Raw genomic sequence first — 24,066 nt, forward strand, 5'->3', positions numbered from 1 at the left:
TGATGAAAAGTTAGCTTGTATTTTGTTTGATGAAATCTCCCTCCCTTCCTTTCCCCACCTCTAAGTAATCTGAATTAAAGTTTGACAGCACATGCTAATGAAATAAAGCAATAAACATTTTCTGACAGGTGCAAAATATAGTACTCGTTCAATAAAGTGTTATTTTTGGAAAAATTAACTCTGCAAATCTGATTTGTGTCAGTTCAAAATTGGCTTGAACATCTAGTTCTAATTTATTGAAACCACCAGGAACACTATAACAATTTGTTTTAGCACAAGTGTTCAATCTGTACGAATGAGCTTCATGAAATGTAATTTTCTGAGCAAAAAAGACAATCAATGAAACTAAAGAAGCAAAAAACTGTCATTTCACTACAAGCAGAAAAAGAGAGAGTGTGTGTATGAAAGCACTGGGCCTGTTTTAGAGATGACCTTGAAAATATCAAATCTATGAAAAGGACTGTGTAGAAACGCAAGAGAAATTGAAAGATCTCTTATTGATTTGTCACATACACTGTTGGGGATTCAATTGTACACAGTGGAAAATCTCAGACTTTGGAATCAGCGGTACTGGCACTTTGAAAACAGGGGAAGCTTTGCAATTCTATTCACAGTTTATGTGATCTCTATGATTACTCTACAGGAGCTCAGTACTACATGTCCAAGGAAGGAAAATGACTTCACAGCACATTTAGTGGTGGGGACCATTGTCTGGTTTGTCAGAAAAGGTGTGTACCCCTTTAAGTGCTAGAAAGCCAGAGAGTGTGATTTGCTGTGACAGCATGGGGATGCTGACTCATCCCTCTTCCCTCCCAGGTGACTGGAAGAAAGGGGAGATTATTTATGTCCATGCCAGTGTAGGAAAAGCCTTCTTTTACCTGGAGCAGTCAGAGTAGCACCCAGTTTCCTGCTCATGGAAATAGTTAAATATCAGGTGTTTTCATGATTTGCTGTTGCTCCTTTTGTGTGGGGGATGGGAAAGAATTTTTCTCTCACCATTAGATTGGCCAGTACGAGGTGGGGGGGGGTTTCCTTTCGCACAGTGGGTTGGGTTTTTAGCTGGGGCAAACATGAAACAGGTTAGGGAATCATGTAAGCTTGTGGTGGATGTCTAGTGTGGGTACTCTGTGGGGAAGGGACATGGTGATCAGATAAAATGGATTGGTAAAGGATTTAAAGGACATATTATTATTTAAAGGAGTGGAAAAGGGTGTTCAGGGCTCCTATGAGCCAACCCGCCACTCCTTTATAGCCCCCCTTAATCCTCATTTGAAGGCAGCAGGTTGGCTGGGAACCAGGGTGGGTAAAGAGAGAGGTCGGACAGCAGCTGCCCTCTGCATATATGTAAATTAATTATGGAATTACCTGCACTGTACAATTTTATCTGCTATGTACTTCCACATAGGAATAGAGTTGCAGCCTAATTAAACCACATCCAGCGTCTCCTGTTCTTCTTCTGGCGCAGCTGGACAATATGTTTTTCTTAGTGTAGGGTTTCTAATCAGCAACACAATTTGCCCATCAAGCCAATGAAACCAGAATAATCTTGCAATTGTCATGTTCTGCACGTTTTTCTATTTTAAACTTCATATGTGTTTGTATAGCACTCACAATGGGGCTCTGACCTAGTTCGGGGCCTCAGGATGCTACTATTGTAGAAATATTATATAGTAGTAATGATGTGCTAATGAGATTTCATACTTCTAATTTATAGTATCAGTTAGCAACAACTGCATCTATCGAGTAAGAAATGGCACTTGTCCCACTCTGATACTGTAATGTAGAAGAACTGTCCTAAATTGCAATGTGCTAACACAAGGTATTTCTAAGTCATTAATTGTTCCTAGTCTTCTGCAACTTTGCTGGCCAAAGTACTTTGTTTTAATATGCACTTGGCACAACTACAACCGTTTCTTTCTGATGTGGGCATTGCTCTGTTATCTATTCTTCTGAGACTCCAAGTTGAATTATTGTAAGAAACTCTGTGGTAAGTACCATTAAAGACAAGTCAGAAACTACAGCTGATGCAGATTATGGTGTTAATCTAGGAACACATGACTAGTGCGTTGCAAATGCATGGCTCCCTATTTGTTTTTATACAATTCATAGTGTTCATACCGATGTTCAAAGCCATACAAGGTTTGGATCCTAATTACCAGAGATACCATTTCTTGTCTGATGCATAATTGTGATCATTCAGCTGTTGTTCCTTTTCTTGTAGTCCATAGATATGAATGTCCATGGGCTGGCAGAGGAGCATTTTAAGTTATATCTTTGGTTACTTTGCAAGTGTTCTGGACTATGATTTCAAGGAGGAAAGGGACTACGCTTCCAAGTCAGCAGCAGCCCATTTGCACTTGGGTCATTTTTTTCCTATTTGTCTGATCAGGCTAACCCAGTGTTTCTCAAACTGGGGTCACCACTTATATAGGGGGAAACCCCTGGCAGGCCAAGCCGGTTTGTTTACCTGCCCCGTCTGCAGGTCCAGCCGATCGCAGCTCCCACTGGCTGCCGTTCATCGCTCCAGGCCAATGAGAGCTGTTGGAATGGCGGCCAGTAAGTCCCTCGGCCCGTGCTGCTTCCAGCAGCTCCCATTGGCCTGGAGCAGCGAACCGTGGCCAATGGGAGCCGCGATCAGCCAGACCTGCAGACAGGGCAGGTAAACAAACTGGCCCAGCCCACCAGGGGCTTTCCATACACAAGCGGCCACCCCAATTTGAGAAACACTGGGCTAATCTTTTGTGTTGACCTTCAAGGCAGTGTGTACAAAACCAATTATTTTTGTCTGATGGGATGATGGTTAGGTTTATTTCTGCCTATACTTTAGAGCTGATGATGGGGGTGTCTCTATAGCTATATTGAATGCTGCATTGTGTTTATTAATTTGTGTATCTGCACCCAGGCACATTTAAAAACTATGTTAATATGCCAAAATTGTTCAGAATTGCATATTTTCCTACCAGAGTGTTCGATACACTTCTCCCCCTGGAAGCTCCCTTCTCTTAAGTGATATCGAGAAAAAATTGAGGAGCAGGGCTGGCCTTGCTAAGGCATCTTGTGGTTTTAAGGCAGTAGAACCCAGGGATGGAGATGTTTGGGGAAGGAGAACATAGCAGGGAACTCCTTTACTGAAGTTCCATTACGGAGCTCTGTGAACCTCTAGCTGTCACTTCCATGTACACAATTTTGAACAAACCATGCCTGCTGACTAACCATATCCCTTGAGGCCTTACAGTGGAGGCAAGCATAATAGTAGGACCCATCCTGTAAAGGTCTTGAGCACTAGGTAAGAATGCTGCTGTCAAGGTTCCTTCCCCACTCTGAACTTTACGGTACAGATGTGGGGACCTGCATGGACACTTCTAAACTTAATTACTAGCTTAGATCTGGTATCGCTGCCACCAGCCAGAATTTTCAGTGTCTGGATCACTCCCTGTCCCCTCAAAACCTTCCCCTCCCTGGGTAGCCTTGAGGGACTTCACCAATTCCCTGGTGAACCAGATCCAAACCCCTTGGATCTTAAAACAAGGAGAAATTAACCATCCCCCTTCCTTTCCCCCCACCAATCCCGGTGAGTCCAGATCCAGTCCCCTTGGATCTAAAAACAAGGAAAAATCAATCAGGTATTAAGAAAAAAGGCTTTTAATTAAAGAAAAGAAAGGTAAAAGAAAACCTCTGGGAGAGATTAGCATACCAGCTACTCTCACAGACAACAGATTTCAAACACAGAGGATGTTCCCCTGGGCACAAATTTAGTTACGCAAAAAAAAAAAACAACCCCGAATACCCACTTTGATTCTACCTCTAATTGCATAAGACAGGTTACAAAGAAATAAACGTAAACCTATTTATTCCTTTCTAAAACTTACTACTCTGATAAGAAGCTGGTTCCTTGATCTTTTTCACTCCAGCTGACTGAAACTCTAAGCAAAGGAAAAAGTTCCCTCCTTCCTTTTGAAACATCTTGTTCCCCCATTGGTTCCTCTGGTCAGGTGTTAGCTAGGCTAGGTGAACTTTTCAACCCTTTACAGGTAAAAGAGGCATTAACCCTTAACCATCTGTTTATGACAGCTGCCCTGGTGCTATGCAGGTGTAACCTCTTCCCCCTTAGCACAGTTGCATGATACAGCACGGGAATCAGCATGCATTGTCAGCACTGTCACATTTTTAACTCAATACTAACTTGTTTGACCCAAATTCATACAGTGTAAAGATTCTTATGAATGTAGGCGGTCTGAGAGCTTTTGTGTGTCCCTCTAATGATACTTTTCCCTTCTGTCCTTCGTAGTTGAGGATACAATCATATGAGAAACAGATGGCTCTGTTGAAGCAGTTTCCATTGGTCTCTTTACTCTTTATATTCTATTATTTCTATAGTGTCAGGCTTAATAGAGCAACCTGACTTCTAGCTTTCTATTAACTGCCATTTCAAATAAAGTGGTTGCTATTAAAGTCAGTCTTGGCCATCTAAAATACTGTAATTATTTATCATTTCCTCTCCAAACACACAGAGAAATAGGTGTCCATCTGGTACTACTTTATGGTAATGGTTGTCCAAGGTTGGCTTTTCATGGTGGCCATCATCAAATAAACTTAGTATTTTTAGTATGCAATCTGATAATAAAATAAATGAATGGATTAGAAGCCTGAGATACAGCATTTGGATGTGTTCAGATTAGAAATTTGATTCAGCTAATTATAAAGATAGAAGCTAGTTGTTTGATGGATCTAGAGAGAAATGAAGAGAGGCAGAAGTGTCAGAACTCAGTTCTCATGTGTAAGGTTGAAAGTGGAAAATATATGGTTGTGAATTTGACTTCCATACAATTCTGTATGGACCTCTGGACTGATTATTTGGTTGAGGATGCTCATATATTCAAGCTGACTAAGTGATGCTGCAGTGGTTTGAGACAGCCAAAATCCACTCCAGGGAACAATAGTGATAGCTAACCTATGCTGTCAGCATGGTATTTTTCCTTCTCTGCAATGCATAGAAACATCTCAGGCCCTCCTTTTCCTAGTCAAATGCACAGGGGTCATTGAGAATGGCATTGAGACCTGCTCTTATGCCTTCCCCCAAAGCTTAACTATCTAGCTAAATTGTTTGCATTTATAAAGAATATCTTATAACAATAGTGTCTAACCTCCACTACCTTGGGTGGGGCAATCAGTGCTCTGTCTTTGTTGGGAAGTGTACAATCTCCAGGGGAACCACACGGCAACTTGTAACTCTCACTACTCGAATCAGTAACTCTGCCCCACTCGGAACACCTGAGACCCTTTCATTTTACCTTATTTCAATGGTCATTAGTTACAATGACAACAGTTGCCAAAACCTGCTTACAAGTATCTGCAAAAAAAGTGGCTACTGTTAGTGAAGCAGGAAGTTGACCTGCAGTTATAAGGCAAAAGAGACTTCTGTTTTCAAACGGAGGCAGAATCCTGTAAAGGAAGTTGCGACTATTGTGCATCATTTCCACTTTTGGCATTCCTTTGGAAACACATACATCTTGCAAATTCTCAGCAGGCCTTGCAGGGCCAGATTAAGGCAGAAGAGCCTTAGGTAAACTCCCTTGAGGGGGGCTCTCCCTGGCCACCAACCTAGCATAGGATGGACCAGTGGTGGTGGGTCCTTCCCTCCACAACCTTGGGGCAATGATTAACAGGATGTCCCCTCTCCCCCAAATAGGAGCAAAGAGCCTCCTCCTAGACAGTTGACTTGGTCTTCTATGGTGATGTCTGTAAATTTAGGCAGCTTTCTCCCTGTGTTCTTGTGGCTGTTTCACTGCCCTCTACTGGCAGCTGTCTGCAGATTCAGGTAGAGATTACTGAAGCGGTTACTCTGCTCATGATTTTTTTTTTTTTTTGCCACTTCAAGTGGTAGAAACATATATTTTAATTAAAGCTGAGTTTTTTATGTCATCAAAGGGGCGCTAGACATGGACTTGTTATATCTTTACTTTAAGCAAAATCCTTGCCAACAATGACTGGCAGGAAAATAGTAAAACATAGCATTCAAACAAACTAACAAAATACTCCTGAGATTTTGTAAAACATAAGACAGTTTTTGTTTCTTATCACTGGCTAGCAGTTTCATTGTTTCATTGGAGATGCCACACTGTATTCAGTATTGAAAGTTGCTAACGTTTAATGGCCACCACTGTATCTCTTGAAGCTATCTTCTAAGTAATGTTTTATTATTCCCAATAACACACATCCACCATCAGTAAATAACTTCAGTTTCTCCTGTACAGTAATTTGGTGAATCATTCCATTTAAAATTGTGTAATACCAACACAACAGGGGTCTCTGAGTGACTTCTGCAAGCTCCTCCATAGGAACAGGTATTGCACTCATAAAAGCTAGTTATTGTGTAAAGAAGGCAGTTACTACTTGAATCCTTTATCTAATAACACTGTTGAAAAAGTGCAGTGTTTGTACTGAATATATTACACTCCTCTGTTCTGCCTGCTGAACTTCTAAAGTGCTCAGCACTGTAACATCTACGTGCTAAAATACAAGCTTAACAATAGATTTCCCAAACAAAAACCCAACCCTTTCCCAAACAAATAAAAAACCTTACTCCCTTTAATTCACACATTTGCTTATTATTTTATTTTATTTTCCTACCATTATTTCTGCCTTTCATCTCATCATTTGATCATGACAACCTGTGCCAAGATCATTCTTAGACCTTCCTATTTGCTAAGTATTCATCTGTCCCCTAGGCTGAAGATCAGGTCTAGCGTATGCCAGGCTAGGTGCATGTTACAACAAAACACTATTTTATTTATTAAAATCTAGAACCTTAACATACAAGGACCAGAAACAGAGAGAGAGATAAAGAAACCAGGCTGGTCCCTGAGGCATGGGGCACAACTCATCTTACTTTGGTCTAGGTGGGCTCTTTGCAGACAACCCAGATTTCATGCTCCTTTCAAAGCCCCTAACATGCAAGCAGGACCAAGAAACTGCTTCGGATTTAAAGTGACAGCTTGTAATTTTTGCACAAGTTCAGTATAACACACATACATGCATTTGCAAAGTAAGGCATGCCTGACTTTTTGGCTTGACCTAATTCTCCTTTCACTTACAGTAATTATATTGGGTGACTCCAATGTCTTCAAGGAGTTGCTGCTTATTTGTAAGAGTAAGGGGATATTTAAAGCTCCTTATTTCTGTGTTAACTACATAATTCATGTCTATTCTACAATATACGCTGATCTTCTGGAAATGTAAAGTTCCTGCTATACAAAATGGATTAAATCCAGGTAAGTTAAAAACAGTATTAAAGATAACTTTCTTGATCTATTTTCCATGTCGTTCATTTTTGAGATACGTAATGAATTCTTGTAAAAATGAGCAGTAAGAATCTGTCTCAAGCCCAAGGCTCATGAACTGGATGCCGGTAGAAGTGGCAACTACAGGATCACAGAGCACTAGCATTTTGAAAGAAACTAACTGCTCTCTTGCTCATTATAAAGCATTCTGACACTTTCTGCAGAAATTCAAGTTATCTTTATTCAAAAGCTCAGCTAATGGACTGATTAGAGTAAATAAATGTGGTCTACTCTTCCCATATTAATTAAGCATGGCTAACATGATCCTAATTTTGTTACTTCCATATGCACAGAGGCTTTGACAATATATTCAAGTTTTTTAGTAAGGTATGTTGATTCGGTATTTATGCAATGTCCTCATTGGAATTTATCATTTTAAACTCTTAATTTAGTTGTTTTGGGTTTGCAGAATTATTTGAAGTTGCTTATGGTGTACTGTTAAATTGATTAAGCTGTTCAAAGGGGCTTGACAGCACAATGTCTAAACTGTTGATCCAAACCTATTGCATTCAATAGTAATCTTTCTTCAGTGTGCTCTGGAGCAGGTCCTTTTTGCATAAATCTTTCAGTTTTGCAGAAGAGGGCCGATTCTCTGTTGTGGTATCAGAGGTTTCCACCAGTGAAACTCCACTGGAATCAGTGGAATCATGTCTGATTCCATTCGGTAGAGTTCTTTTCAGTACAGGTATTGAAGGGTGTGTGCTGTTCAGGAAAGACAGAAATAAAGGTAAGATGGTGCAGTAGCATTGTATATTGATGATGAGGTAGACTGTAAAGAAATTAGAAGTGATTAAAATGGATAAGACAGAATCACTTTGGAGAAGAAAGCTAACAGAGGTTCCACTGGGATAGTGCTTGGGGTCTGCTACAGACCCCCTGATCTGATTTGGATGTGTATCAAGATCTCTAATATTTTAAATAATAATAATGGGAATTATGTGATTATGAGGGACTTTAATTTCCCAGATATAAATTGGAGGACAAGTACTACATAAAAATGTATGGCCCAGGTATTCTGGGATGTGGTAGCTGAGAGATTTCTTCAGCAAAGAATTGCTGAAACACCAGCAGCTGATGCCATTTTAGAATTGGGAAGCAGCGAGCACCTCACAGAAGAACTGGTTGTAGAGGACTGTCTTGGTTCAAGTGATCAGTTTAAACTAAATGGAAGGATATACAAAAACAGGTCTGCAACTTAATTTCAAAATGCCAAACTAAAAAATTAAGTGAATTAGTTAGGGAAGTGGGCTAGACTGAAGAACTTAAGGATTTGAATGTGGAGGGGGTTTTAAATCACTTCAAGTCAAAGCTGTAGAAGATATCTGAAACTTGCATCCCCAGCAAGGGGACAAAATTCATAAAGAAAAGTGGCAGATCAAAGTAGTGAGCAAGTATCTCAAACAGGTTATTAAGAGAAGGTAGAAAGCCTAGAAGGAATGGAAGATGGGAAGAATTGGCAAGAAAAGCTACCACTTGGAGGTCAGAAAGTGTAGAGAAAAAGTGAGAATTACCAAAAGCCAAACACTTGGACCTTGCAAAGGAAATTAGAATCAATAGTAAAATCTTCTATAGTCATATAAATAAAAAGAAAACAAGAAAAGAAAAAGTGGGACTGCTAAGCACTAACGATGGGGTGAAGATTAAAGATAGGCATAGTCCAACACCTAAGCTAACACTTTGCCTCAGTTTTGAATAAGGTTAATGAGAAGCTTAGGGGTAGTGATAGGGTGGCTAATGGTAATGCTGATGTGGATGTAGAAATTATCATATCTGAGGTTGAAGTCAAACTTAAACAGCTTAACCTAATCAGCAGGCCTGGATAATCTCCATCCAAGAATATTAAAGTAACTAGCACATGAAATTGTAAATCCAATCACAAGGATTAATGAATCCATAAACTCAGGGGTCATACTCTGACTTGAGAATTGCTAATATATAGTACCTATTTTTGAGAAAGGGGAAAAAAAGTGAGCAGGGAAACTACAGGCCTGTTAGTTTGACCTCAGTTGTATGCAGGGTCTGGGAACAAACTTGAAATAGAAAGTAGTTAAGGACATAGAGATAAACAGTATTGGGATAAAATACAAATGGTTTTACGAAAGGTAGATCATGCCTGACCAACACGATCTCTCTCTTTGGGAAAATGACTGATTTTTAAACAAAGGAAATGCAGTGGATCTAATCTACCTGGTTTTCACTAAGGCATTTGATACAGTTTCACATAGAAATTATTAAATGGGAGAAAATGGGGATTAATATGAGAATTGAAAGGTGGATAAGGAACTGGTTAAAGGGAAGACTAGAATGAGTCATATTGAAAGGTGAACTGTCAAGCTGGAGGGAGGTTACTAGTAGAATTCCTCAGGAATCGGTTTTGGGACTAGTCTTATTTAACATTTTCATTCATGACCTTGGCACAAAAAGTGGGAGTGTACTAATTAAATTTGCAGATGACACAAATTGGGAGGTATTGCCAATACAGAAGAGGACAGGAATATCATCCAGGAAGATCTGGATGACCTTGAAAACTGGAGTAACAGAAAAGAGATGAAATGGAATAGTGCAGGGTCATGCATCTAGGGACTAACAACAAGAATTTTTGTTATGAGCTGGGGACAGTTCAGTTGCAAGTGACAGAAGAGGAGAAAGACCTGGGTGTACTGGTTGATCACAGGATGTCTATGAGCTGCCAATATGATGTGGTTGGGATGAAGGCTAATGTAATCCTAGGATGCATCAGTTGAGGTATTTCCAGTAGAAATCGGAAATGTTAGTACCATTATACAAGACATTAATGAGACCTCATCTGGAATACTGTGTGCAATGCTGGTTTCCCATCTTTAAGAAAGATGAATTAAAATGGAACAGGTGCAGTGAAGGGCTACTAGAATGATCACAGGAATGGAAAACCTACCTTATGAGAGGAAACACGGGAGCTTGGCTTGTTTAACCTAACCAAATGAAGGCTGAAGAGAGAGATGATTGATCTCTATAACTATATCAGAGGGATAAACACCAGGGAGGGAAAGGAGTTATTTAAGTCAAGCACCAACGTTGAGACAAGAACAAATGGATATAAACTGGTTATCAACATGTTTAGACCTGAAATTTGATGAAGTTTTTTAACCATCAGAGGAGTGAAGTTCTGGAACAGCCATCCAATGGGAGTGGGCAAGGGGAGGGCAGGGAATCTAACTGGCTTCAAGACTAACCTTGATAGGTTTATGTATGGGATGGTATGATGAGATGGCCTACAATGGCATGTGGCCCACCTGCAACAGCTAGTAGTAAATATCCCCAATGGTCGGAGATGAGGCACTAAATGGGGAGGGCTCTAAGTTACTACAGAGAAATCTTTTCTGGGTATCTAGCTGGTGGGTCTTGCCAACATGCTCAGGGTCTAACTGATTGCTGTATTAGAAGAAATTTTTCTCCAGTCAGCTTGACAGAGATGCTGGAGAGTTTTCACCTTCCTCTGCAGCATGTGTCATGGGTCACTTGCTGATTTAAACTAGAATAAATGGTAGATTTTCTGTACCTTCAAGTCTTTAAATCATTATTTGAAGACTTCAGTAAGTCAGGGGTCTATTACAGAAGGGCGTGGTTGAGGTTCTCTGGCAGAGGTCAAACTAGATGATCACAATCATAGGTGCTAGGAGTGGTGCCACACTTCCTGGTTTGAAGTGGTTTCTATCATATACGGAATTTACAGTTTGGTTCAATGGCTCTCAGCACCCCCACTATTCGAATTGTTCCAGCACCCCTGATGAAAATGGACCCTTTTGGCTTTAAAGTCTGAGTCTATATTGTTGCGAGATTGGGGTTACCCAATGATGAATCAGGCCCATGTTTATTGGGACGAGGGTGGGGGTGAATAACAGAAATTTTTTTGTTCACTTGCCATTCAGAATATATTTTTTTAATTGTTTGGGGTTGAACTGAAAACAACTTTTGCATAATTTTCAGTTGAAAAGTTGAAAAAAAATCATTTTGGGTCAAATAAATTTCATTGTCAGAAACAAAATGTTTCATTTTAATTGAGTGGTTTTTTGCTTTTTAAAAACATTTAAAATAAAAATTTGAAATAATTTCCAATCCAAAAATCAAAACTTTATTTAAAAAATGTCCAAAGAAAATGCTTTGATTTTTTTTGATTTTTTGCTGATCAAAACGTTATGGCAAAATCAACATGAATTTTTGAGATATTTTGATGTCACTGAATCTGCACTTTTCACTGAAAAAGCTTTCACCTGAAAAATGTCACTCACCTCTATTTAGGACACACATGGTGTTATAATAATCTTGAATGAATATTGGTTTATGTCACAAGCAACCCACACAATGCATTATAACTGATTATCTCTATTCAATAGACACCATACTGGACTAGCAAGCAAGTCAAGATTGGGGTGCATGGTAAATCTTTGTGAAAATGTTTGCAAAACATTTATTCACTGTAAGACAGACCTTAGCCATTGCTTTTATTCTCTGTCTTCTGAAAATAAATTATATTTATTTCTGTTGAGAAATAAAAAAACATTCAAGCTTAAAACAGAGTCAATGTCTGGGTGGGATCTGACTTTTATATGAACAGCATTCAACAAAAATTGAAAAAGTAAAATTACAAAAGAGGGACAAATCCCGATGGGGTGTATAGAGACTGTTATGTTCTTGCTTCTTACCTTTTTCTCAACTCAATAACAGACTCGCATGAGCTTCAGCTCTCTTCATTTTATACCCTCACAAGTTTTGAAAATGCATGCTGATGCTGGAGGCTAGGTACTGACCTACTGTTAAGCACAGATTGATAGTGATTGTCTTTTATAGACAATGAGGGCATCCAAATCACATTGATCTATATTAGTGAATAAGTTTCTTCCTCACAACCTGTTAGTTTACACACTACTTTTATGCATACAGCATGGAATTGACTGAGCTTTTAGACATATTTGAATAAAAATGACTATACTGATCAATTTTGCCATTACATTTTTTATTAAGCCTATGCTCAGCTGAATAGCTTCAGTGCAACAGCTGCAAAAGTCATAAAATACATAAAGTACAAAATTCACATGGGACTATTTCAAGTAAATTTTGCTTATTAAATTTCTGCATGATGAAGGACTTTTCCCATTTTGTGCCAAAAGTTCCAACTGTAATATCTGTTCTACAGTATCCGTAGCATCAGCAAGTAGCTCTGAGGTTTCACATGTACATGTTTTGATACATTTTCTGAACTGCAAACTAATACCTTTAACTTTCCAAAAAGCATAATTCACTTAATAATTTTCTCAAAATTCAATGGTGTATACTTTCCAGCTGTCTGAGGCTGTGTGTCTGTGGGATGAGCAGCATGTAGCCAGTGGTCTCAGACTTGTTACCCAAACTTAAGGTACTATATTTCTATCTTCCATTAAATGATCATTGAGACACACTGTACCTCAGAGTAACACCCTAGTATCCCCACATTCACCACTGTCATATAACTATGACATGTTTTATACAAAGTACCTTGTGAAATATCATTTTAAAAGTCTTGATCTGTTGAACATTACTATCCTGTTGGATTGCATGTGCTAGCATTATATGAGAAGTTATGAAGTATTGAGGCATGTGACACTGAAATACGTTGTGAGAGGTTGGGAACACCCACAAGCAGCCCTTCAGGTACAACAATGGAGTAACCAGGCAGTGATGATGGCCCATTAGAGGGAATCCACTCTCCAAAGGGCCATCCCAGAGACTTCACAGAGGGAGCATGAACCTGTTTGTACCATCTGTCAGGATGAGACACTAATTCAAATCCTCATTAGCTTGTAGAATTTAGACTGTGAATTTATTTTTATTTCTTAGGTAACCAACTTTGATCTCTATGCATGCTACTTATAATCACGTTAAATCTATGTTTCTGTAGTTAATAAAGCTGTTTCATATTTTACCTAAAACAGTGTGTTTTAGTTGAAGTTCTTGGAAAATCTCAACTCAGTTTACAAAGGCTAGTGTGTCCATTCCACACTGAGGGAGTGGCAAACTTAATGAACTTACACTGGTCAGGCTTCTGACCAGCACAAGATGGTACAGTTCTGGAGTGCAAGGCTGGGGAGCATGGGGACTTGGCTGAGGCCTTCCTGTTGATGATTCGTGAGTGCCTGGGAGATTCATGTAACTCAGTTGGATGTGTCCCTGCCTCTGGATGTCTGTGAAGTGCAGTGCCTGCCAGAGGCTTGTGGCTTTATACAGTATCACAGCATGAGAGGCACCCCAGGTTGGATGGACAGAGGACTCAGTGGTCCCACAGTCCCGGTTGCACTCCTTTAGATTACAATCATCTAAAGCATTTTATAGGATTGTGACCTAAAGATCTCTTGTGAAGCACAGTCTGTTTAAGTATTTATCTTTAAACATGGACACAATTTTCCCTTCAGGAAAAGAAGACAATTTGGGACAAGATGGGTACATTAAGAATGGATCAGTCTCTCTCTTTGCTATAAGTAACTGTATCACTAGCACCTGAAAAACAGTATTATTTGCACTGTTTTTGTTAATTTGGGGGGATATTCACTATCAGTGGTGAGAAAAGTATATAATACTAAATGTATAATATTTGGGCATTCAGCTTATGAAAATCTTGACTCACTGGACAAAGGTGTTCATGTTTTAAAAGTAACTTTGGTTTGCACTCTAAATGGCTTTTCAGAAAGTATGAATACTGAAAGCATCAGAAAGGTGTACGGATATAGCAAACGGCTAACAAAGAGCCTGAATCAAAGTAGCCAGAAGCTATAACTATACTTAATCTTACACTGGAAGTGACTTTTAAATAAAAAGATGGGTGATGGGATAGTCCTTGTCATTCTTTACATCAGAGGTAGGCAACCTATGGCATGTGTGCCAAGGGCGGCATGCAAGCTGATTTTCAGTGGCACTCACACTGCCCGGGTCCTGGCCACTGGTCCAGGGGGCTCTGCATTTTAATTTAAGTGTAAATGAAGCTTTTTAAACATTTTAAAAACCTTATTTACTTTATATACAACAATAGTTTATTTATATATTATAGACTTAGAGAAAGAGACCATCTAAAAATGTTATAATGTATTACCGGCACTCGAAACCTTAAATTAGAGTGAATAAATGAAGACTTGGCACATCACTTCTGAAAGATTGCCGACCCTTGCTTTACATCCTAAAATTTTAAAACATGGCCCCTTATTTTATGTGCCCAAAGTTCAATATTCAAGGCCACTAGCAAAAGATGGATCCTTACCTTATCGCAGGACAGAATCCTTGCATGGTGCACTGCGCAGAGACATTTAGCCCATGGCGAATCCTTATGTTCGTTATGAAACCTGGGGTAAAGCCTATTTGAGGACTGAATTAAGTCAGTACACAATTACAGTCACACACATATCTTGGTCAGACCTGAACCTATAATTTCATTCTAACCATAGCCCCTGAGTGCAGAAGCAGCTAGCAACTCCATTTCAAGAGAGAGCATTCTGAACTGAAAGTCAGGATCCAAACATTTATGAGCTTCAAGGGATGTGGGGATCTGAACTTACTTTCCAGGTTTTGTGAGCAACTGGATCCAAAACCCAGGAAATCCAATGTCAAATAGGTCCAATGCTCCACAGCCCCCACATACCAATGCTGTGCCCTTAAAGGGCATTTACGCCCCATCTGTGTATCTCAAGAGGCATGGCTTTAGCCTACTATATCTTTGAAGGGGTGGCCAGATCAAGATCTTCCCTTTCTCTCATGTTTTCTAGGGTTATCATAACCTAGTCCCAGATTTGGACCTTAGTGTCCAAAATATGGGGATTAGCATGAAAACCTCCAAGCTTAGTTACCAGCTTGGACCTGGTAAAGCTGCCACCACCCAAAAAATTAGAGTGTTTTGGGGTACTCTGGTCCCCCCAAACCTTCCCTGGGGACCCCAAGACCCAAATCCGTTGAGTCTCACAACAAAGGGAAATAAACCTTTTCCCTTCCCCCCTCCAGGTGTTCCTGGAGAGATGCACAGAAGCAAGCTCCGTGAATCTAAACAGAGGGATTCCACCCTCCCCGTTTCCAGCCTTGGAAAACAGAATTACCGAGAGCTAATCTCTCTTCCCCCCTCACCCAGAGGGAATGCAAAGTCAGGCTAGTAAATCTAACACACACAGATTTCCCCCTGACTTCTTCCTCCCACCAATTCCCTGGTGAGCACAGACTCAATTCCCTGGAGTTCCCCCCTAAAGAAAAACTCCAACAGGTCTTAAAAAGAAAGCTTTATAAGAAGAAAGAAAAATACATAAAATGGTCTCTCTGTATTAAGGTGACAAATACAGGGTCAATTGCTTAAAAGAAATGTGAATAAACAGCCTTATTCAAAAAGAATACAATTCAAAACATTCCAGCAACTATACCCATGTAAATACAAAAGAAAACAATAGAAACCTTACTGCCTTACTATATTTGTACTTACAACTTGGAAATAGAAGATTAGAAAGCAGGAAACAGAAATCCTCTCATAGCCGAGAGAGAGTCAGACAGAAGAACAAAGAACAAAGGACTCACACACAAATTTCCCTCCACCCAGATTTGAAAAAGTCTTGTTTCCTGATTGGTCCTCTGGTCAGGTGTTTCAGATTATTTCTTTCCAGGTGAAAGAGACGTTAACCCTTAGCTATCTGTTTATGACAAGGGTTAATGGCTTCCTTACCCCACTCCTACACATACATGCAGCACTTCTGAAAATCAGGCTTCTGTGATATAAAATAGTAAAGCACTTCATTTGTAGTGGCCCAAATATATTGATTTATACTCCACATTTTATCATTGTTAGTGTTGGACAAAATTCAAAGAGTCAGGAGTTATATTCAAACTGGATATTGATCCAAAGTGTAAGTGGACAGAAATTATGTCAAACATTAATTCAGGTATGTGCTGGAGTAATGATACTGGTTAAAGCTGGGACATGGTTAAAGAATTGAATTCTTATTGAAGGTGTTTTGGGATTGCACCTCTGTAGTGTTGTATAGTGAAAATGGTGGTGCTTTTATTTTAATGGGAGCAGTATGTGCTCCGCTTCTCTGAAAATGAGGACATGTATTAATATTATTGGATATTTATATATCTTTATACAGTAAATATACGGTAGTATTTTCAGCGATCTAAAACTCATAACACTTGAGGTGGGAAAGTGATATTACTTATGGCTGTCAGACATTACAAAATTGAAAATGATGAACTTCCAGATAGTCACAGACATGTCAAGATAAAAGCCCAGATTCTTGGAAATGACATGGCTATCAGCACTTGTTGACAAAATTGAAGGAGAGAACCTATAACCTACAATAATAGAATTGGCTTTCAGTTCCATTTCTGCATAAGCAAGGAAAGTAAGAACACGTTCTGGGCATATGAAACCCTTTTTGAAATGTCTATGAAGAAATATAAAGGATTTCTAAACAATTTGATTGATGGAGCATTTTAATTGCTAATTGTCTAGTACCCAAGTGCAGTTTAATTTATTTGAACCACACAGTTCAGCTAACACTACTCCTCAACGTTTCAAAGAGCCAGCCTCAAATTACATCTTACATGGTTTTACAAGAAAGGTTGCTTCACCCACTGAAGTGATTCTCTACTGCCACAATTCAATGTATCTACTTGTCAGATGTCACCTAATCATAACCATTGAGGATAAGAATTAGAAAGATCAATGCGCTTAGGAGACTGGGATTATTTGGCTATAACTTGTTGCAATGCATTACCACAGTTGTTCAGATTTTATCTAATGATTCACAAAAAGTACTTTCTAAAAGTACTGCAGTGATGCTCCAACCCCCTAATTTTCAAAGCATTGCAACACTCATCACATCCAAAGGAGGTTATGCAGTTCCCAACACCCCTGTCAAATCTTTGACATTTCTCAGTTAATCACACACTTTAGATGTAATATGGCAGAGATATATTAATTACCAATCAAGCATGAGAGTTACATATTACATCCCAGATCCTCAGCTAGTGTAAATCTGTGTCGTTCTATTGACTTCAAGGATCTGGCCTGACAGGTTTACAGCAATACTGTTGAGTGCTTTCAAAAAAGAGTTTTAATGTATTTTTAGAACTATTATGTAAAAATTCCCTTAGAAAATTGAAAACAGCATTATGTTTCCTGCCAAATTTGCCTAGTAGGGTCTCTTGGTTAAGGCCCTGGGGATCTGGATTCTATCCCTGCTTCTGCCAGAGAATTCCTATGTGATGCTAAGCAGGTCTCTTAAACCAGGCTTCCCACAGGCAGTCACTACTTGTGTTTTTCTGGGTGCCTGACTTGAGACACTGTGATCTGATTTGCAGAAGTGCTGAGAGTTCACAAAGCAACTGAAGTCAATGGGAGCTATGCTTTGAACACTGAAAGTGCTATACCAGGGATCGGCAACCTTTGGCATGCGGTCTGCCAGGGTAAGCACCTTGATGGGCTGGGCCGGTTTGTTTACCTGCCGCGTCTGCAGCTTCAGTTGATTGCAGCTCCCATTGGCCACAGTTCACCGTCCCAGACCAATAGGAGCTGTGGGAAGCACCGCAGGGCGAGGGATGTGCTTACCCTGGCGGACCGCATGCCAAAGGTTGCCGATCCCTGTACTATATAGTGCTAAGCACTCTGAAAAATCAAATTGAGCACCCAAACTTAGCAGCTACTTTGGATCCTAATCTGTTTATGACTCAGTTCCCATCTATATTACAGGGGCATTGTAAAGATAAATTCATTAATGTGTGTGAAGAACTCTAACATGATAGTGAAGAATGTCATACAAAAACTCAGGAGGAAATTAACAATTTTGAAGGGTTTGAATACTGTGCCATAACTAGGGAATAGAGTCACACAAAGAGGAGACTAAGGGCAGGTCTACACTACAGCCAGGATCGACACTCTGAGATTGATCCGCCAGCAGTCGATTTAGCGGGTCTAGTAAAGACCCACCAAATGGATTGCAGATCGCTCTCCAGTCGACCCCTGTACTCTACCCTCGAAGAGAAGAGTAAGGTAAGTCGACGGGAGATTTTCTCCTGTAGATCCCCCGGTAACTCAGCCTAAGGTACATTGGCTCCAGCTACGTGAATAACGCAGCTGGAGTTGCATAGTGTAGGTCAGTTTACAGCGGTAGTGTAGACATAGCCAAACAAATTATCATTCTGTGCACTGAATGATGCAAGGGCCAGTGGAAAAAGTAGTATCTGAAGATGTAAATAAAGACTGTATGATAAGCATAAGGCGAGGGAGGTGAATTTAGGTTGCACAGGCAACAAGCAACCTTAATTCTGGCATTTCTTAACTTTTGAGTTCTTGACTTTGTAACCTTTATAACATTTTTTTTAAATACTGGTTATATAATATGCATAAAATTATATATAAATATACAAAACATTAATTATCTGTGTTTGCTTGTATAATATATGAATGTGTGCACACAGCATACTTCCTTGAAAAAACACAACAGTTTATGTATGTACATTTGAACATTATGTTAACATAATGGTTGAAACAGGACTATGTTAACACAAACTGGGTATCCTTTAGTTTGCACTCTCAGGGTCTACATAAGACAGTTACAGCCAACACTTTAGTCCCCACCGCAACTTACGCCCCCATAGTCTGCATTGCAAGGCTGTGTCCACAAGGCTTTAGGTAAGTTACATTTTGGCACATAAACTACTTAAGAATGACTCTTTAAATACATGCAAAGATATATTTGAATGCCATGTGACTAACTTAAAAGTACACAAGCACTAAAATTATAATTGCATTAATTTGAGTATGTTAATCTTCAAGGACACGTATGTATGTTCAATTTGGATTAAAAAAACCACAATTATCAAATGAGCTATCAACTATTTGATAAAAAGTAACCCACATTTAAAGATCATACTATTTAAAATCCGACATTCAAGAAGCATATATCCAATGTACTAACTAAAATATGAAGTTTATGGTATTTGCCGCTATGTTAGTCAATTAATTATTTATGTAAGTTGACTTAAGAGTCTGATCCAACTCCACTACAAAGAATAGTAGTATTACCAGTGACTTCAATGGAACCTTGATCTGGCCCTAAGTATGAGTTCATAGAAGTCTGGGTGCCTTAATAATCAGTTAATTCATGTCTATCTGAGGAAATACCTCTGATGCAGGGAGCCTCCCTATCATGCTAGTTCTGCAGTTCACCTTGCAAGGGTTGTTGACACAGGGAGCATGCTCTGCAGAGGTAGGTATGTGCTGGGATGACATGGGACCACTCATGCCAATGGCACATGCGGCTGGTTGGAGGGAATTTCTGGCTAGTCTCCATCTGCTTCAAGGTTTGTGGAGGCCAGGGCAGCAGGAATGCAATTTAGGGCTCTTCTCAACGTTACTCAAGCCTATGCCAGGGACAAAACTGCTGTCAGCACCCAAAGGTTGCAGAGGCACAAGTCACCTACACTCAATAATTGTGCCAGGTTCTGTCCCAGTGCGGGAGAGAATTGGAGACCAGGTACAACCTTCAAGACAGAGTTTGACAGAAAACTAGCAGACAGAGACTTTGAGGCCATTGAAGATTTCAGCTAGTGTTAATTCTCAAGTACCTAATACTTTCATACTGTTAACAAAGAATTATAAAAGAAATTCAAAATTTTAACTTCACTAAAGTGACAGTCACCTATATATAAAGCTGCCTTTTAAATAATTATATAAGAGTCTTATCTCAAGCTAATAGATCTAACTCATCAGTTTGAACATTATGACATCTATACATTGTACAATTAGGGCCTTCTTAAATAATCGTAAGAAAAGACATTATAGTACTTCATACATATAAAGTAATTATTTAATCTTATTAATTTATATTCCTTGTCTTTATGCCACTGATACCATATATAACCTCCCATTTCAGACTTTATGCGAGATTATAATATGAAAAGTCCTTAGTTACTGATAGAAGTATAACCTTTCTTATGCTGCCTGTCATTTGACCTTGGGCCAAAAGCCAAAAATGAATGTAGGTTCTACATCACATGCAGAGGAAGCAGGTCAGGCTCAGCTTTTGTCACAAGGGGAAAGGCAGGGCAGTCTATCAGTACAAGACATTTAGTTACAAACTAGACAAGGAAAGTGGCAGTGCTAAATATGATCCGATTTTTGCTTTCATTTTAATTATTTTTTTTCTTTTATCTCTGAAAAGTCAAGTTTAACGACACAGAACATACATATCTAGCTATATATACTGGGATATTTTATAATTAAAATCTGCAAGGAACCAATAGGACCTACTTTTAAAAGTTATAAAGTTGGTTTTCAACCATCATCTTCCTGATTTAAACCAAACTGATGTATATTCAAGTTCTTGCCATTCAATCTGCAGTTCTGTATTGTACACGCATTACCAACATCTATTTTGCAGCACCTATTTTTAATTTTAACAAATATTGGTGAACACTTCCTGTCTGTATTTTCACTCTATCCATGATATCTTTTTGTGAGACTTTATATTGGAAAAATATCACACAGCAATGGGCAAAATATTTTCCATATGGTCAGAAAAGCACAGCTCAACAGAAATTAGGGACACTATACATGTTAGGAACAGAAATCTGCCATCCAAGTTACATAGCTATCTTTTGGGGATTTATTTTATTTCCCTGTCTTGCTCTTCTCATCAGTATTCCCTCAGGCATTCATTGATGATTTCTGTACAGATTGATCCTCATCCAGAGCTTCAGATTGGACCCTGGTACTTCTATCAAAGATTTGGAACCCAGACCTGCAAATCCTTACTCGCAAGGATATGCAAATAATGCAATTTAAATGCTCCTCAGATGACAGGCTGTGCAGGATTGTGTCTATTATTTTGTTCACAATATCTTACTACACGTGTGGCCTGATCCCATGCATGCATAAGACAATGGGAGTTTTGATTAAAAAGAACAGTAATATATAGACAAATCCTTTGCTCACACAGGGGTTCTCAAACTTTTTGTATTCTCGACCAGAATTGAGCACGGAGATTTTGCTATTATACTTGACCATCTGAGCCATCTCTCATTCACAGAAATTACTTATATGGAGAAGGAATATTTGGAAAGTATTCAATGCATTTTTTCCTCTCAATGTGAAAATAAAGCAGTAGAAAATGGTATCGTGGCCATAATTCAGAAAGGCACTTAAGCACATGCATCATTTGAAAAGTGTGTATAGTTCCAACCAACCAAACTTCTTGCATACTTCAAGTTAGACTTGTGCTTAAATACCTGGCTGAACTGGAGGCACCAGCAAATGATCCATGAATAACACTTTGTGAAAGATGGAAATGTTTTTGAGACAGAGTCCTTAACTTCCAATCCCCCTTTCTCCTAAGTGCAGTTTTAATTGCAATGTTCAGTCACAAGATGGCAGCTCTGCTTCATCATTTTATTTCTGCTTTAGTGATGGCTTTTTGGACCAGCTACAAAAAAGCACAGATATATGCTTCTTGAGTGGTTAAATTCACCTTCTCTTCTCTCTAGATAAATATCCTTTAGAATTCTGAAAGAGGAAATATTAATATAGTTATAGTTTTTCTTTTCAATGAAATCCTACACTGACGTGCCCAACAGGAATATTAATGACACATAAGGCCAAGAAGTTCAGACATAGCCTTTCCATGGAATTTGCAATCTGCAGCACATAATGTTAATCAAAATATGATGATTCCATTTGGAAATTACTAAAATTGTTCCTTGTAATATGGTTTTACTTTATTATACATGAATGACATATAAATGGATTCTCTCTACAAATTCCTTTACTCCTTGTGCCCTTGTTTGTATTTTCATCAACTGAAATAGCCTTGCAGCATGCATGCATATATATGCCCGTTCCCTTTATAAATTTCCAATACTGGACTTGGATGTGGGAGTTGGTAGCAGAGCTCTGCTTGTTATATGAGTTATGGGAGTGCACCTGGCACTCTTCTACTACATATCCTTTCTCATATTATGACAGGTTTCAGAGTAGCAGCCATGTTAGTCTGTATCCGCAAAAAGAACAGGAGTACTTGTGGCATCTTAGAGACTAACAAATTTATTTCAGCATGAGCTTTCATGAGCTACAGCTCACTTCTTCGGATGCATAGAATGGAACACACAGACAGGTGATATTTATACATACAGAGAACATGAAAAGGTGGAAGTATGTATACCAACAGGAAGAGTCTAATCAATTGAGATGAGCTATCATCAGCAGGAGAAAAAAAAGCCTTTTGAAGTGATAATTAAGATGACCCATAGAAGGTGTGAGGAGAACTTAACACAGGGAAATAGATTCAATTAGTGTAATTACCCAACCATTTCCAGTCCCTGTTTAAGCCTGAGTTAATTGTATCTAATTTGCATATTAATTCGAGTTCAGCAGTCTCTCTTTGGAGTCTGTTTTTGAAGTCTTTTTGTTGCAAAACTGCCACCTTCAAGTCTGTCACTGAGTGGTTAGAGAGGTTGAAGTGTTCTCCCACTGGTTTTTTAATGTTATGATTCCTGATGTCAGATTTGTGTCCATTTATTCTTTTGCGTAGAGACTGTCCGATTTGGCCAAGGTACATGGCAGAGGAGCATTGCTGGTACATGATGGCATATATCACGTTGGTAGATGTGCAGGTGAACGAGCCCCTGATGGTGTGGCTGATGTGATTAGATCCTATGATGGTGTCACTTGAATAGATATGTGGACAGAGCTGGCATAGGGCTTTGTTGCAAGGATAGGTTCCTGGGTTAGTGTTTATGTTGTATAGTGTGCGGCTGCTGGTGAGTATTTGCTTCAGGTTGGGAAGCTGTCTATAAGTGAGGACTGGCCTGTCTCTCAAGATCTGTGACAGTGAGGGATCTAAGGATAGGTTGTAGATCTTTGATGATGCATTGGAGAGGTTTTAGTTGGGGGCTGTAGGTGATGGCTAGTGGCGTTCTGTTATTTTCTTTGTTGGTCCCTACGTGCTAAATCCCACACATGGCTTAAGTAGTCCTATTATACAGCGATAAAATAATTTCTTCTGATATATTAGATAACCGTACTTATACACTATGGAAAGTTTTAGTCATGTTCACTATAAAGCTCTCAGTCAAACATTTTAGGGTTTAATCCAGCACCGACTCCCCCCCAAAATCCCTCTCTAGTTTAAAACCTTGTGATACGAAATGTGACCATTGAGATGTATGCCATTTCTTGCCTCTAGCCATATTCACTTATAATCCGTAACATTAAAGTCTATATTGTGACTGGCCATTGTACAGGTGAACAAGGAGGGAGGGCACATGGAGTTTTCTGTAACATTTATACTTTCTGTGCAAGGGTCCATGCAAGCTCTGCTTTCTCCTTGTGCCCTCAGAAGCACTAACCACCTCAAAAGAGTCTGAAAGACACATGTACATTGCTCCCATTGCTTACACAGCAGCCAATAGTAGAAAATTGAAAAACAAAATATTTCAATTTGGAAATGCTGTCAAGGTGCCTAATGCTCCCATTCTTTTTATAAACCAGGCTTCTTGGTAAGACTACAACCTCACATGATGCACTCTCTGTAAGGGCAGGTGGTTGGATGTAATCCAGAGAGAGAGTCTGGTCCATAGAGGAGAATGAGGACAAAAGGAGACTAAAGTTCTTCTCCAGAGAGTCACTACTGTGGCATCCACAAACAAAAATAGTTTGGTTTTTAGCCAAAATAGAACCGTTACTCAACAA

Source organism: Gopherus flavomarginatus, chromosome 8 (genome assembly GCF_025201925.1).
Source record: "Gopherus flavomarginatus isolate rGopFla2 chromosome 8, rGopFla2.mat.asm, whole genome shotgun sequence".
NCBI lineage: Eukaryota > Metazoa > Chordata > Testudines > Testudinidae > Gopherus > Gopherus flavomarginatus.